Raw genomic sequence first — 19,062 nt, 5'->3', positions numbered from 1 at the left:
GGTAGATACTATCAGTATCACCCAGGTGAAAGACCATCATTCCGAATGGTAAAGTTGCTTGAAATGGCTTATATTTGATTAGTGACCAATACCATATCATTCGTTTTTCTATTCCATTCAAGCCTTCCAACATACTTTGGCTCCAAACAATTCAGACTCATGTGCGTTGTTCACATAAGATACAATAGTTAAGGGGTTGTGCTGAAAAAAATGTCATCCCTAAATACTTAAATTACAAAGATTAAATTTGTTCCTGATGTCCTAGGAGGATCCAAAACACAGAGCACATCTAATTACAGAGGCAATTGAAATCCATAAAAACCAATTAATACGACGGATGAGTTAAGCATACTAGTTCTTGATATCCGGTACGTGGCGACTATACCAAAACTAAACGCCGAAAGGCACATTAATTTTACTAAATATTGTAGTGAAATACCGGCCCATACATGCATAAACATACACAGGATCTACACGTCTGCTCTGATGATGTACACACTGTAATGCTTTTCGAAATGTTAGATAAACAAGGAGGAAGCATAGTAGCCCAAAAATGAATCACGATAATACCTACTCAAAAATAATAATCTCAAATGAAATCTGCAGTATCTCCATTAAAATTTTAACAAGATTACAAAAAATCGACTCTTAAAAGTTTCTGAAAAACATTTGAAAATATTCAAATGAAGTTCCCCGGCTACACCCTATTCACATAAGGGTCCACCGACATTGGGCTTTTGAAACCAATATTTGGATATACAGGTATATTTTTGGAAACCAATATTTGGATATCTAGGTATATTTGTGTAAACCAATATTTGGATATACAGGTATATTTTTGGAAACCGATATTTGGATTCCTAGATATACTTTTGGAAACAAATATTTCGAATATTGTTTTATGTGGTTTGGATATTTCGATTATCTATGTTTGGGAAACTGCTATTTCGATTATGCTATGCCAATCTAGCAGTCTGTACTTCTAGTGATAGAAACAATTAACTAAAACGCAAGAAAATTCCATATAAATATGCTGAACACTAAAGACAAGATTTTGAATGCACAGAATTAGGCGACACTAGCAAATAAATTAATGCAAACACTAATGTTAAATAAAATCCATTCACCATTTATTAAAATGGAATTTGATTATTTTTAAAAGTGTGGAGTATTTTTAATATAAACTTAAGTACCTACCTAATAATTAATTAGTTTTATTTTTATATCTATAAATAACATTTTGATCCTCATTATAAAATCTTCGTAATATGTATCATATTTTGAAAAAAAAAATTGTTCAAAAAGTTGTGGTGGAACATTATTTAAAATATTGTTGTGTATGTGCCACTTTATAAAATAAAGTTGTGCATATACAAAGACTTTTTTTTCTTAATATATATTCTTATCTGCACAATACATTCCTCATTATGTTAAACAGCAGTGAACTGATAATCCGTTGGATGATGATCTGGCGTGTAGGTAGCACAGATCATCCAGGGAATATAATATTTCCCTATGAAAAATGATTTTGGATTAATAACTTTATCTCTGCAGGGAGAAAAATAACAAACCAGTCACCAAAATACAAATGAACAGAAAAACTCACCCAAAACAATGGCATTCATAATTTAGGTCTTCTATTTTTGTCATCAGATTCGGTTTCAGGCAGCAATCAGCAATCACTTTGCATTTGCACTAGATAAGGTTATAAGGAACAACCAGCTCACAAGAGAGAAGAATTATTAATGACTGAGATGAATCAGCACACTCATTGTAATAATACACACAGCCGATTTTGTGACATTTTATTTTGTCAAAAAATATATTTGAATTATTTTTATCTTAAATAGACCTCTTTTGACGAAATATCACAATCTCAGATGAATCTACTGAACAGATGTAAAAGGTGATCGCAATTTGCTTATCATTCACCGGCAGAGAAAATACTATCCGAAATTGACAAGAGATGTCTCTTTTTGTCCATTCTATATCTTAAAAATTAATTAATTAATTTATGTTTATATATTAAAAATAATTTTAAATTAAGTTTTAAATCTAATGCTTCTCCATACTCCCCGCCTTGGAAGTTCTCAGAACTTGCAAAGGAGTAAGAGAACAACGTACAAATAAATAAACGTCAAATCATTTCAAGTGACTCTATTCACATATAATATCCAAGAATTACGTCGGAAGGTCACCAAAAAAAAGCTTTCAACAGAACGAAAAGTATAAACTTAATAAAGTTCAACTGACAAGAGTACAATTAACTATAACGGAATATCATGGCATAGTCGGAGATAATTTGAGCTACCAAAAAAAATAACAAAAAATAAAAACAAAAAATAGAAGTAAGCAAATTATTGAGTCGGAAGGGGATATAACTTGATAACCGGTCGTTTGAAGAACCCAAATCGTGTCTTCACCGTCGCAACGCGAACAATTTTGTCCAATCCGGGATGGACCTCAGTGATTACACCCAAAGGCCAGTTCAACGGAGGGGAATCTTCCTGTCCCACTAGAACGACAGTTCCGATCTCAATCGGATGATCAGGGGTAGCCCACTTCTGCCTGACTTGCAAAGTGTGCAGATACTCCACACGCCATTTTTTCCAGAAAGACTGAACCATACTATCCAATAATCGTTTGCGCTGAGCGAAATTAATTTTACTGCCCGTCGGGATAGATGCAGGTAAGTATTGTAATGGTGTAGTCATTAAAAAATGCGCAGGTGTTATGATTTCCGGATCAGGGTCGGAAGATACAGCTGTGAGCGGGCGAGAGTTCATTATGCACTCTATTTGCACCAACACAGTCTGAAGCTCCTCATAAGTGAGAAGCTGACTTCCGATCACTCGGTATAAGTGAGTTTTCATGCTTTTCACGTTAGACTCCCACATACCTCCGAAATGGGGTGCGCGGGGTGGAATCATTTTCCACTCGATACGACGCTTGGCGAGTTCTCGTTTTAACGCGGGCTCATATTCCGATTCAACCAAAAACTTGTAAAGGTCATCCAATTGTGCCTTTGCACCCACAAAATTGGTACCATTATCCGAATACAAGCACGACACAAGGCCACGCCGTGAAATAAAACGGCTGAAAGCAGCCAGGAAAGCATTTGAAGTTAAGTCAGAGACCAACTCAATATGAATGGCCTTAGTCACAAGGCATACAAACAGACAAATATATGCCTTCTGCGAATGTTGTCCTCTCCGACGAGCAAGCGTAATACGTAGAGGACCCGCGTAATCAACACCGGTGTGAACGAAGGCTTTTGCTTCAGTAATACGATATGAAGGTAAATCTGCCATCTTTGGGGTAGGATGTGATGGATTTGAGCGGAAGCAGCAGTTGCATTTCCGCACCCTTGCCCTAATAACCGTCCTAGCATCTAATATCCAATAGCGCTGACGTAATATAGACATAAGAAGTCCTGGACCGGTATGACAGTTCATGACATGAAAGTGATCTATGATAAGATTTACAACACAGTCATGTTTAGGTAGTAATATCGGATGTTTAACCTCAAAAGGTAAGTCCGATTTAGACAGGCGTCCCCCGATACGTAACAAATTGTCCTCATCAAGAAATAAAGACAAACCCTGAAGCCTTTTGGAGTGGAATTTGCCTTTCTGAAGTGCAGCAATATCATTTGAAAAATGAGCATTTTGCACGGAACGAAGTACAGCCTTTTCAGCAGTCACAAGATTATTGACAATTCCAGAGGAAGGTGATATCTTTTTTATGAATCGGAGAATATAAACGACACTCCTTATAAGTTTATCCCAAGTGGATATACGCTGGGCCAGTTCACCCAGAACCGATTGTTCACCCAGAACCATTGCAGTGAGCACATTAACTTTGTGTTCAGGCATTTCACCGGTATCGGTGGGGCGAAACGGTTTTACTGGCCATTCCAAAGGTGGGTGGCGAATCCATGATGGGCCGTTCCACCATAAATCATGTGAAACGAGTTGAGAGGGTAGCATGCCACGAGAAAGGCAATCGCTCGGGTTTTCACTACCGGCAACATGGTAAAAATTTTCCGGAGACAAATTTTCCTGGCACTGAGCTACACGATTGCTAACAAACACCGACCAACGATGCGGTGAGGAATGTATCCAGGAGAGCGCAATGGTAGAATCTGAAAACGCGTATGTTCCTGCAATAGAAAGACGCGCACGATAACTATCTTGAACCGTCCGTATTAATTTTGACATCAAAACTGCGGCACAAAGCTCCAAACGAGCGAGAGTTGTCACTCTCGTGGGAGAAACCTTTGATTTCGCACACAATAACCTCACTGAAATATTTCCAGAGAGATCAGTGGTGTGCAAATAAATCACGCAGCCATAACCATTCATGCTCGCATCGCAGAAGGCGACAACGAGCACTGTACTGTCCTTTAGGACGCCAACATGGCGGGGAATTTTTACTGTCGAAATTAAAGGAAATTCCTGTGTGAGAGCCGAAAACCTTTGAATAACGCTCTCAGGGGGTATATCATCCCAACCAATGTTGCACAGCCATAGCTCCTTAATAAGTAATTTCGCATACAGAATGACAGGGGCGACCAAGCCGAGAACATCGAACAAGCGGGCTACTATGGAGAGTATGTTCCGCTTCGTGCACTTCTCCTGAACATAAGAAGACGTAAAGAAAAAGCTGTCATCAGCTGGTTCCCACGAAAGGCCTAACACCTTAGCGGCATTGTTAGAACCAACAGTAAAGTCCACAGGGCTCCGGTGCGAATCTGGAAGATTCTCAAGTACCACTGAAGAATTACTAGTCCATTTTACCAAATCAAAGGCACCGGACTTAAACAACGAGATCAATTCTCGCGACAGACGTACGGCACTGGGTTCATCTACAATAGAATATACCAGGTCGTCCATATACAACTTAGACTCTGCCACATTGGCAGCGTCCGGAAAATGTTGTCTCATATCCTGGGCCAACTGTCGAACAGTGCGCATTGCCAAGTATGGACTAGCTGTTAGTCCGAAAGGGACCCGATTGAATTGAAAGGTTTGTATGGGATCGTTGTCCGCGAACCGAAATAGAATTTTCAAATATTTGCGATGCTTGCTTGGAACCTCAATCTGCAAATACATCTGCTTTATGTCTGCAGTAATAGCAATGGGAAAAAGACGAAAGTCTAACAGAAGCAAAAACAGATCGGCTTGCAAATTCGGACCAGTATAAATAACGTCATTTAATGACAATCCTGTATGTGTCTTAGCGCTCGCGTCAAGTACAATCCGAGGCATAGGTTTATCCGGGCGAGTGACAGCGTGATGCGGAATGTAATATCCGTCATCGGTAATATCCGACCTTGAAACTTTTGCTAAATAACCGTTTTCAATGTACTCATGAATAACTTTATTATAATTCTCCCGCAAAGCCGGTGAATGTTTAAATTTTCGCTCCAAAGCCATAAATCGGCGCTGAGCAGTAGCAAGGGAATTACCCAATTGCTTCGGGTCTTTACAGAAAGGTAAAGCAACAGAATACCTTCCGTCGACGGTGCGAGAAATGGATGATATAAATAAATTCTCACATTCCGTCTCTTCCGCACTTAGAAATTGCATGTTGGGTATTTCCTCTAACAGCCAAAAATTTTTGTACTAAGTCATTAAGCGCAAGTGCCGAAAATGACGTACTTGTATTAAGCACATTACTAGGGTAGTCACCCATTAACACAAAACCGAAAGTAGTCGCTAATGCCGGAGGTTCGCCGTTACCAGATTCAACCCGGTTCCCTAAATAAATATATGGGAACAGTTGTGCACCTAATACTATATCCACGCATCCAGGAATATTCCACGTTAAGTCAGCGAGAGGTATACCCTTTAAGTAACTCATATCACCCTTGGTTATATAGTGATTAGGTAGCTTTTTTTTTTTTTTTTTGGTTTTCAAGCTACAATCCCGTTAAACTTCAATAAAGCAGTTTGTCAACAGGATGTTAATGATCAATTACATACAACCAAAAATAATATTATTACTATAACTATACAATTAACACACCTAAATTAATATAAACTATCTCTATTTAGTAACCATTGTTTCAGCATATATCTCAATCTATTTGTGGAATCGCAATTTTTTATATTAATGGGTAACATATTAAGCATTTTTGGCACGTTAAATTCTAGGGTTCGCCGTCCGTATTTATTATTATATTTTGGAACAAGCATTCCTTCATTCTTTGTAAACCTTGTATTATATTCATGTTCCACTTTCCTTTTATAATCAGACTCAGATATATGTTGAATCAATATTTTGTACCATAATAAGGCCTGCACCGGTAATATTGTTAAATTCCGATACAACAATGATATATTATGTTTCGTCTCTGTGAAAAAATATGTTTTTGAGCTAATAACTTAACCATAGAATTTTGTACTGATTGCAGGTGGTTTAAATTAGTTTTACAAGAGTGACCCCAAGTAGTTAAACCATACCGTAAAGTTGATTCTGCGAGTGATAGGTAAATAATTTTTAAAATGTTCACCGGAACGAAACATTTCAGTTTGTATATCCTACCCACTATCGCTCTCAGCCGCTTGCAAGTTTTGTTTATTTGTGTATCCCATTTGAAATGACAATCAACAGTCACCCCCAAATAAACGTATTCATTTACCAGTTCAATACTTTCACACATACATGGCTGTAAAATGTTTTGATGAATACATATAAAGTTATGTGAAATTATTTTAGGCATGATCTGAAATGAAGCATGTGGAGATCGTATGTGCATCAATTTAGTTTTCTTGGTATTAATGATTAGACCTGCGTCATGTGACCATTTTATCAGGGACGTAAAGTCATGTTGCATATATTTAATCGCAATGGATAATTGTTCATCAGATATGACAAGAGCAGTGTCGTCAGCATATACAAAGTGTCTTACATATTTAAATAATTTTTTTCATTATTGAAACAAATATAATATAAAGGGTTGGACCCAAAATCGACCCCTGCGGGACTCCAGCACAGATTTTTTTCCTCCCACTCATTTTTTCTAATATTTTTACACATATATGTCTATTAGATAAATAATTTTTAAACAAATTAAGTAGGTTACCTCTAATTCCAATTGCTTCTAAGATTTTTAATAATTTTTGTGGGTCAATTGTATCAAACGCTTTGGAGTTATCTATAAATAGTACTAAAACATGTCTTTTATGGTTTAATTCATTATTAATATAATTTGAAAAGTCCTGTAATAAATTCTCTGTGCTTTTTTTCTTTTGAAAGCCATATTGTTTTTGGTCTATAATGTCAAAGTATTTATTTAATTTTAAGGAAATATATTTTTCAAAAATTTTTTCAAGTGCAGGCATTATACTGATAGGTCGATAGTTTCCTATTTCTGAGTGCTTTCCTCCTTTGTATATAGGTCTAATAATAGCACATTTAAGATCATTTGGCAATTCAGCTTCTATAATAAGTCTATTAACTAAGTGCGTTATAATAGGTCCTAAAATATCTATATGTCTCTTTATGTCGTACATTCTTATGTTGTCCATTCCCAAGGATTTTGAATTTTTCATTTTCTTAACAATATTTTTTATCTCAGTGAGAGTTGCCTTTGGTAAATACATACTGTGAGGTAATTCTATTTGATTAACATTGGATGCCTTAAAATCACATCTGTGCAACATTTGGCTTATACTATCTGAGAAATAATTTACATATTGGTTTGTTACACTTTCCACCGTCTGTTCCTTTAACACATATCGTGAGATGACTTCATCACAATTACTTTTTGTTTTTCTTCCCAACAATTTATTTATTTCATCCCATGTTTGCTTAGTATTATTGAAACTACGTTTGAATTTATCTTTGAAATAACAATTTTTTCTTTTAGTAATTAATTTGTTGACATTATTTCGCATGTACCTGTATTCATTTTCATAAGTTTTATTACTAGGAGAATTTTTCCATCTTCGAAACAATAAATCCCTTTTTTTTATTAACTCTAAAATATCTGTAGTTATCCATTTTTTGATCGCATGTGGTCTTTTGGTTGGTTTTTCAAAAAATGATACAGTGCTTTTTTCATATAAATTAATGAAATTATTTTTAATTTGATGATACAAAAAGGTACTTTCTTGTGCATTAAGTAAATAATTCCAATGTATTTCTCGGATGTGATTATCAATATGTTTTTGGGACAAAATTGTTATCTTTTTCATGTTTTTTAATGGTTCTTTTTGCACATCATATTTAATATTAACGGCTGTCATATAGTGATCTGCTATGGAAATCTCGCATACACAAGATGATAGCGAGTCCACTTGTTTAAGCCCGTTACTGTACCTAACGTATATATGATCTATGCATGATTGTGTTATGCGCCCGCTAACAATTGCTTCCCGCGTCACACCATATGAGTTTACTACAGGATCATTAAAATTCATCAAGTTTATATTAGTGTCCCCAAAGAACAAAACATTGTCTCGAAGGCCTATGAAATCCGTCAGAATAGATTCAATTTCCCTGATAAAAGATAGTTTGTTAAGATTCGGTGGTCGATATATCGCTAATATACTCAAACTTTGTTTATTTGGAAGAGTAATTACACCAAAAACATTTTCAAAATAATTTGATTCTAGTGGTGATTGTTTAAATACCATACTGTTTCTTATATATAGCGATATGCCCCCACCTGATTTATTATTACGACAATAGTTGTAATTTGAATAGCCCGGAATCTCATACATATTAATTTGGTCAGCTTGTATATTAGTTTCGCTAATCATTAAAATATCTATACGCTCCCAACAATTTCTTAAATAAACATGTAAAACATCCCAATTCTTACATAATGATCTGATATTTACATGAATACAAATTAATTCCCCTACATCACTTTTTTAATATTTATCCACTGTTGTAGATCGTTAGTTCTTAAAAAATCTACTTCATTATCTTCTTCTAGATAATTACTTAAAGCAATATTTTATAAAATAATTAGTTCAAATTCTGTGCTATTAATATGATAATTTATTACAACCTCTCTGGTTACTATACCTAAGTATTTATTTGAGTAATGATTGAAAGGTAGGTTTACATATGTCATTTTTATATTTATTTCAATTTGAATGCAGTTTGTAAGAAATATTGGGTAATCTAAAATATTAACAATAATGAATTTCGTCAGAATGAGTACTGCAACACCTCTAATATTATTTTTGTTTATTGTCGTCTGAATATATTTAAAATAAGAGTGCCGCCGCTGATAAGCAATCGGCAGTGACTCATGATTTTTAAATGGCTTGTTTAACACTATGCCGTCAGGCTGAATATTTAAATTATTGATTTTAATTAAAATAGTTAATTTATTCTGCATTGTAATCAATTTTTTGTTTGGCAACTTTTAACATATAATTTGTAAACTTACATGCTATACTATTTGGTAGGTGATCCGTAGGGATGTTTCTTTTGATTAGAATCCCAGCAGTTGGCACATTTGGGGGGGCAGTCCAGAGATTTGCATTCCCGGTATTGGTGGTCTCCGGCGCAGTGCATACATCTTGGATCCTTTATTTTATCTAGGCATTTATGTGCAGTATGGCCAAATCTTAGACAATGGTAGGTAGCAGTCTTCAACATATGTCCTCAAGAATCCTAAGTTGACACGTTTTTTTCTTATAAGGTAATCTCTCATGTTTCCATTTGTTTCGACAATTATATTGTGGGACTTATTTCTTTTATTGTCGGTGATAGCTTTCACCTGAAATATATCAGGATTTTGATCTGTCATTGTTTTAATGTCATCATTTTGGAGTCTTAAGTCTGTTAAAAATTCTTCTTTTGTGTAATTTGTTTGTATTCCTTTGAATATTACACACGGTTTTTTTCTTTGTATTTCTTCTGCCGTAATGTCTTTTTTTGATATTTTGTTTATTTCATTTTTCAGTTTGGTTGCATCTTCTTTTTTAGGGCAAGTTATAATTAATCTGTTGTTAGTTATTTTTTTCATGCTGTTTACTCCGATGCCCAGAGCAGATATTTTAATTTTATTTTGTATTGTTTCCTTAAGTTGGTCTTGATTTTGGTTCGTATTTAATGAAGTTATAATAATTGGAAAGTTTATTTCTTCAATCTCTTCTTGGTGATAGTTGGTTTTTACTGCTGACGCGTACGTTACTCTTTCATTTTTAGTTTTTTTTTTTTTTTTTTTTAATTTATTAACGAGGCTTCTGACTCACATAATGCTGTCATTTTTTGCCTCATCTGTTTTTAAAATTACAATATTAAAATATTTTAATTATAATTTATAAGTTCTTTAAAAGGTGCCTTTTGTCCAAGATTACACTTTCAAATATTTTCCAATTTACATGATCGAATAAATTTCATGATCCTTGATATGGCATAGAACTCTGTTGAGGCTATTAAATTCTGAATTTCCGATGGGTCCGAGGTCATCAATATTGTCACTCTCTGTTGTTCATACTTAATGCACTTTGTTAATGTATGTTGGACATCTTCAATTTCTTCACATATTGAGCACATTGGAGAATCAGAGAGGCCCATCAAACACAATACTCTTCCCATTAGTGCATGTCCGGATCTTAATCTAAAAATTATTCTCATTTCTGATCTTTTCAGATTAACCTCAGTGAACCAGAGTTCTTTAAACGGTTCCTTTTGGAGTTTTCTATACCATATACCCTTATTGGTAGATAAAGTCTCAAAATGTTGATTCCACATCATATTACATGTTAAATTAATTTTTTGGCAGTAATCTTCGGCATCCGGTTTCCAGTCATACATGTGTCCATTCACACATGCTTCGTTTGCTAACAAATCCGCTTCTTCATTCCCATGTATTCCTACGTGAGATGGAATCCATTGCAAGCATATTTGCATACCTTTCTGCTGTAGCCGCATTATTTGATCTGCAATATTGTAGGCTATCTTTCTGCAGGCAATTCCTTTTGAAACACTTTTGATATGTTGAAGCGCGCTTTTAGCATCGCTTAATATTACAATTTGATTCCAGTTTTTTTTAATTGAATACTCCACAGCTTCTTTGATTGCTATCAATTCTGCATTCATAATAGTGCAATTTTTATTCAGTTTTATTTTATGTGTAAAATTGTTTTGTATTGAAAAGAAGGCAGCTCCAACTTGATCCGGTTTTTTCGATCCGTCGGTGTAGATCTGGTAGAATCCTGAATATTTCTTAATTAGCATATCGCTTACGACATTACTAATTTCTCTCAATGAAAGATGTCTTTTGGGGTTATTGAAATCATCAATATCAACTGCAATACATTCTAAATTAATTGCTCCAACCCAGGTTTCGAAGGAGTACATATCGAGACATTTGTTTCTATTTGTTTTCCAATCAATGGTTTCTGTACAAATTTTTATCAACATAGGTAATTTTTTATTATTCCAGAATCTGTTTTGTATCAAGGATTTTAGTTTGAAAATTTCTAAAACAAGTGGATTATTTTCAATTGATACAGCTCTTAGCCAAAATCTTGCAGCTAGTTTCCAAGTTCTTATATGCAAAGGAGGGGCACACATTTTACTTTGTAAGACATGCACCGGAGTTGAGATCAGGAAGCCTCCACATATTCTTAAGGCTCGTGATTGTATTCTCTCTAATTTTTCAATATTGCTTTTGGCAGAATTATGAAAGAGTATACTACCATAATCTAATCGACTTCTTATAAGGGACGTGTACAATCGTCTCATATGAAGTGGATGAATTCCCCAGCTTTTGCCTGACAACACTTTCAAAATATTCATCGGCTGGTTCAATTTTAGACAGGTATTATTTATATGTTTATTCCAAGCGAGTCTGTAATCCAACCACACCCCAAGGAACTTATGTTCATCCACTCTTTCTATATAAGTATATCATTTATTTTAATATTCAGGATGTTTCGTCTCTTTCCCCTTGCAAATAGACATATTTTCGTTTTATGTTCCGATATTTCAAGACTTTTTATTTGAAGAGCATTCTGTAGTTCTAACAGAGCTTGTTGAATAATGTCTTCACATGTTTTTACTTTCTTACTTGAATAATAAATACCAAAATCATCAATGTACTGTACGCGTTTCACTTGGGGATGGTTTCCTATACCAGAAGTTCCAATATTGAATAGGAGGGCAGACATGGGATCTCCTTGCGGTAGTCCTCTCGAGCACATTTGTGTAGCAAATATGTTACATTCTTTAATAATGATCATTCTTTGTTTAAAATATTCCCAGATATAATTTATAACTTTTCCTTTTATACCTTTAGAGATGAGAACCTTAATGACCTCTTCGATCTTTATATTGTTGTATGCATCTTTAATGTCTACAAAAGCAGCAATTGTAACGGCATTGGTTGTTTGGGCAACTTGTATTTCTGTAACCATTCTTCCCAGGTTATCCATGGTTGATAGTTTTCTTCTAGATCCTATTGTAGACTTATCGAATAAAAAATTATTTTCTAAATACCACTCTAATCGTCTTGTAATTATAGTGTTGAAAGTTTTACAAAGACATGAAATTAATGAAATTGGCCTTATAGAGGTCATAAGTTTCGGATCTCTTCCGGGTTTAATTATAGGCACAATTTTTACCTGTTTCCATTGCATAGGTAATATGGAAGTTCGTAAAATTGAATTGAATAAATCGATAATAAGCAAATGACAAGAAGTAGGTAAATTAGTTATCATAGAATAAGATATCATATCTATTCCTGGGGATGTATCTTTCATTTTTAATACTGATTTTAGTTCAGAAGCTGTTATCGGTTTGTGAATGCCAGAAGTATCCGAGGTTTCTTCTTCTGTCCACACATGTTCAATTAGATCTTCGTTTGGGGCCAGATATTTTAGATACTCTAACGCTGATTCGCTATTCTCAAAGATATTTGGACGGGAGGTTCCTATTCCCTTATACCATTTCATTTTCTTCCACATATCAGAGTAGGTTGTATTAGCGTCAACAGAATCACAGAACTTTCTCCATCCATCCCTTTTTGCTTTTCTTACTATCCGCCTAGTACTCGACTCCTTGCGCTTTAATTCTATGTAATTGTCAATATTAACATTTTTCCGTAAACGAGTCAGAGCTAATCTTCTTTCAGCTATAGCTTTCGAGACTTCTTGATTCCACCATGACTTCGGTTTGAATTCTTTATTTTTAGACTTCTTAAAGAATGGAATACTTTCATCTGCACCTTTGTTCAGAACTTCTTCTAATTTATCATAGTACTCTTGGATTGACAATGATTGTTCTGGAAGATTTTGTATTAATTTTTCCACCGTGGATTTATATTTGTTCCAATCTGCTTTTTTGAAATTTCTTTTCAAAATTGGTTCATAGTTACAACAATTTTCTTCTAAAGTGATAATTATTGGTAAATGATCACTACCCATCGTATCTGAATCTACCCTCCAGTTACAAGTCAGTAGGAGCTCTGAAGATACCAGGGTAATATCCGGGCTCGAACTCCTTTGTCCGGGATGTCCTAATCTTGTTATATCTCCGTTATTGACAATAATAAGGTTTGAATCTTGGCAGGCTTCTGCAATGAGATCTCCCCTCGTATCTCGTATAGCTCTATCCCATAATGGATTGTGGGCATTGAAATCACCGCCTACTAGTGCACCTGATCCCATCTGATCAAAAACTTTCCTCCATGTTTGAATTGTAACATTTATATTACTAGGACAATATATCACGTTGACGGATTTCAGATTTCCAGCATTGAGTAAGTTAACACTGCATAATTCTAATTCACAGAATCCGATGATATCTAGGGTTCGTTCAATTGACTGTAAACTTTTATGGATTAAGATTGCAACTCCTCCATAGCCATCGGCTCTGTCTCGTCTATATGTTGTATAGTCTTTTAATGTCAAAATGTAAGGAAATTGTAGCCAAGTTTCTGATATTAGGGCAATTTTAATGTGTTGCCTCTGTAAATATATTTCTAAATCAGGTTTCTTAAAATGTAAGCTTCGAGCATTCCATTGTAATATGTTAAGGTTATTCTTATCCATTATTCGCCGTAACAAGTGATTTCAATATATCATTTAAGCCTCCATCCTTAATCATACCCATTATGGTGTCTATGAATCTATTAATTGCTATTTTTACGAGATTTTCCCAGTTTTCCCCATTTATAATTGCTGTCAATATTTCACGAGCAATGTTGACATTACTGTTGTTTTTTGAATTTATATGCATTTCAGCTGTGTTTGTCTTATTTCGTTTAAGTTTCTCAGCATAAGTAGTTTTTCCGCTTGATTTGTACACATTTTCTTTATTAAACATGTTATTTGGAATATTTACTTTTTCTTTTGAGTTAGATATCTTCTTTTCTATGAGTTTTTTCGCCTGTTTATGCGTAACATTTTTTTTTGCCATTTTTTGTGTAATCTCTTTCTCGTTCTTCCACTTTGGACAGTTAATGTCATTTGCCGGATGGTCTCCTCCGCAGTTAACACATTTGGCTACCTGGTCACAAGTCTCGTGCTCTCCATTACATTTCGGACACAGCTTAATATCTTTCTTGCTACAGTTATTTGCAATATGTCCATACCTCCAACAACAATAGCATTGCATTACCCTGAACACATAAGGTTCTACTCCGAATTTGACCTTCATTTTTAGTTTTTAGCATTTCCTTCAGCATTGTATTTTTTTCTTTCAGTTTTGCTATGTCTATCGCCATATGCGAAATATTTTCCATAATAGAGCTCATTTTTTTTCGAGATTTCTATTTTTGTTTCTTTTGTGATTCTTGATTCATCGAATAATGCGGTCATTTCAGCAATTTCTTTCTTAGCTTTGGATATGTAGTCATGCGGATCAACTTCTTCCTCCATCGCAGCGTTTTATTTATCCTGTTTTGTATTCGGGTCTCAACGTGTTAGTGCGACTAACGTACAGTTACACGCGTCCGTTGCCTGCCAGGTTGCAGACTGTAGCTGATCTGTAATACTGTCAATGACAAGCGCATAAATATTATATTTATTATTCGGGTACACGCGGGACTCAATGTCCAAATAAACGTAACCCAAAATTGGTTTGGATGCTGAACCGATTCCTTTTACAAAGGAATTGTTTAAAGGAATTATTGGTAAGTTGAGGATCTTGCAACAATCAACAGTAATTAAATTGTTCTGTGAACCGTTATCCATTAAGCACCGAACAATAACTTTATTTCCATTTTTACTCTTTGCGAATGCGCGGTTGATAATAGAATCGTATTATGTGTCGCTTTCACAGAAAGGGAACATGAGTTATTTATGTTTAGCGGAGGTTCTTCAAATTGTGTATCACAATTTTCGGATGTCCCTGTAGATGTTCGCGACGTGTGTGCGTGGGTACTTGATGGAGTTTTAGCATTGTTATCAGCACTGCCAAAATGCAACAAAGTGTGATGACGTTTTTTACAAAACTCACAAGTTAAAACCGATTTACACGCGTTTATTGTATGCCCTCCACTAAGGCAATTTACGCAAGCATGTTTTGACTTTATAAATTCAAAACGCGCCTGTGAAGAGCTCATATTTTTAAATTTAACGCAATCTTTAATTGTATGATTAGTTTTATTACAAACAAGACAACAATTTGTGCGCGAAACCGTAAACCGAGAGTAAGGATGCCATTTACCGGGTACTTTTTTTTGATCAGCCATAAAACGAAGAAATGATTGAATTTTCTAAAAATGAGTTTGTATGTGTATAACTGTATTAATCTTTTATCATGTGTGTACAATAAAAATAATTTAGCGGCCGTACTTAAAAACACAAAAAGAAAAATATGTGAAAGGAGAAATTTTGTCTTTGAAAAAAAGAGGTCCTTATATCGGGTAACATACCTGCCTTTTATCGGGTACCCGGTGATAGGATGCCTACCATTTATCGGGTACCCGGTAATACGCATAAAAAGTATTTCTGCAGGTGCTTTGAAAAAATTATTATTATTTTTTTAATAAAACATAGTTAATTAACTTATAAAAAGGCTGTTTATTTTCGTACTGTTAAGTTCAACCGTTAAGGCAAATATCACATATGAAATCGAAATTCCCGCTATCGGAACATTTTACGTGAGCCCATTTTTTACATGCAATGCATTTTATCCATTTTTCTCCTCTGAAATTAGATGAATATGCTTTGTTACAGTAAACGCACGCTGCATCTTCTTCATCGGTATCTGGATCATCGTCGGTATCCATGAAAATAACAGAGTCATCGTTACTCTCACCACTATTGGAATCTGATGTGTCCACTTTTTTTTGCTTCCGTTTCATCTTCGTTGTATTTTCAGTTTTCGTCTGTTTTTTCATAATGCGTTTAAATTTAATTTACTGACGCCTTTCTTATCTTGTTTAGCTAAAGACTCACTTAAATTGTTTTTTGTATGGGGATCCTGAAACTAAACAAGCAGATCCGGTTCTTTTACTTGTGTTAGGTTTAACAGTGGGTAGTTTTTTAATGTCAATACATCTAATGGGATCATTGCTTGAAGATGCAGCAGGGGTATCTACAGTGCCAACAGTTGCCAACGCCTGAGTGAGATGTGTGCCAGAATCAAGTAACTCAGCTTCTAGCGTAATATTTTGTGATTCTTCCGGTTCTGGAACATCGTGAGCAGCAAAATCGTGGTCTCTGAATATGAAACGATTGCAAGGAAATATGCCACTTTTGCGGAAACCATTGATGGCCACTTCAACAGTTGCACTACGTTGGTATGCTTGCCCCATAAGACTTGCGACTTGTAATGGAGTCACCATTCTTCCGACATTATTCCTCAACCACGTAGTTACAGCTTTTGAATAATATGTTTTAAATGGCCCCATAAAAGCAAGGTCTAGCGGTTGCATCTTATGAGTTGAATGTGGAGGTAAACAAATTATTATAACGCCATTGTCGCGGGCCATGTTGATTATGTCAATATTTCGTGTATGCGAGTAATGACCATCAAGAATAAGAATAATTTGATCCCCTTTAGACGGCCTGGTGTATTTAACGAAGTGGCGAAACCAATCAGTACAAATATTTTGCTGAACCCAGCCTGAAGGATGGCACGCCGATATAGCTCCTGGAGGAGCTCCATCCATGAGTTCTGCTTTCATGTTTTTACGGGGAAATATGAGCATCGGAGGTACGTAGTTGCCAGATGCACTCATACATGTTATAACAGTTATGAGGGCTCCTCTTTCTGCAGATGTTATGGCTGCGACTTGCTTCTTTCCTTTCAGCGATAATATTTTTGGCAATTTACTTTGCACAACGCTGATACCGGTTTCATCTAAGTTGTAAATTCTAGTTGGGGAATTATCAACACTGTCTAGTTGTGCCTCCAAAATATCAAAAAATTTTGAAACATTGTCTGGGTTGAAACCTTTAATACGTGCCAAAGACGTACCTTGGGGCTTCCTCTTGGCAAGATAGGGGTGTCTCTGTAAAAATAATTTTAGCCATTTTTATTTATTTTTATTTATTTTTTATTTTATTTATTTTATTTTAAATGCACATTTACAGTTATACATAACCAATAATAAACATACATTTTATTTTAATTTATTAAGTAATAATAGCGTTTTTGAACTGGTGAATATTAAGTTGGAAAATATCTATATCAGGGGACAGGTAATTTAGTAACATAATCATTTTTCCGAGCGGCATTACTAATGGTAAGTTGGTTCTGCATTTTGGAACGACAAAGGTTCTGTGCCTGCGCGCTCTTGTATAATTGTCGGGGACATAAAACTCAAATTTTTCTATAATATCGGGAATACAGACGTTACCATTTAGAAGTTTATATGCTGTTATCAGCAAAGCAGTTTTCCTTCTATCGGTGAGGCTATTAATACCCAGCATGCCGGACAAAAAGGCTGATGGATATAACCAGGGATAATATCCGAAGTCTCTAAGATATAAATATCTCAGAAACTTCTTTTGTACTTTCTCTATCATTTGAGAGTAAGTTAAATCCATTGGTCCCCATATTACAGAACCACTTTCCAAAATGCTACGTACTAAACTATAGTATAGCACACGAATCGCGGCCGAGCTGCAAAAATGTCTGGAGTTGCTTAGCACAAATCCTAGCATTCTTTTAAAGCTTTGTTGCATATCGTTTCTATGTGGACGTGAAATGTTAAGTGCGTATCAAATGCGATTCCCAAATCTCTTGAAATAACAATGTGCTGAAGAGATGAATAAGACATTTTGTAGTTATAGTAAATCGTTTTGTTTGCCTTGGTGTAGCACATAATGGAGCATTTCTTAATATTAAACCCTAATTTATTGGTATGACTCCATTCGACGATAGAATTTATATCACTTTGTAGCTGCAAGCAATTTTCCAAAGATTTTATTAAAAGGAATAGTTTCATGTCATCCGCGAATAAGAGAAACTTGGAAAATTTTATGCAATGGTAAATGTCATTGATAAATAGCGAGAAAAGTAAGGGTCCAAGATTCGACCCCTGTGGAACTCCAGAGTTTGTGATGAAGTTGGAAGAGTGGAAAATACCATAAGTTACGTATTGTTGTCTATTTGAGAAATAACTTACAAATAGACATAGAAGTTTCGCTGAAAATCCAAATTGGTCGAGTTTATTTAGGAGAATAAGCGGATCTACTGAGTCAAAGGCTTTTGCGAAGTCATTGTATGATACATCTACTTGATTGTTACTATCAAGAGCTTGAGATATGTACTCCGTAAAAACCATTAGATTAGACACAGTAGATCTGCCAGACCTAAAACCGTGTTGCTGGTCAATTATAAAGGGTTCAACTTGGGTATAAATGCATTTATGAATTATTAGTTCAAACAACTTGGCTGGAGAGGATAGGATCGCCACTGGTCTATAATTAGAGACTGAAGCCTTATCACCATTTTTATGTAACGGTGTAACTTTAGAGATTTTCCACCGGTCTGGGAATATTCCGGAGTTAAGTGAGAGATTATAAATATACGCGAGAGGTGTTAATAAGGGCTCAAAGCATCCCTTTAACACGAATGACGGAATAAGATCCGGTCCAAAAGAAGTTTTGGATTTTAATTTTTTAACAGCAG

The sequence above is a fragment of the Hesperophylax consimilis genome, unplaced genomic scaffold (assembly GCF_061612785.1).
Source record: "Hesperophylax consimilis isolate HC1 unplaced genomic scaffold, BYU_Hcon_1.0 scaffold_47, whole genome shotgun sequence".
In the NCBI taxonomy this organism is placed as follows: domain Eukaryota; kingdom Metazoa; phylum Arthropoda; class Insecta; order Trichoptera; family Limnephilidae; genus Hesperophylax; species Hesperophylax consimilis.
The sequence above is the reverse complement of the archived record's forward strand: the minus strand, read 5'-3'. Positions refer to the sequence as shown.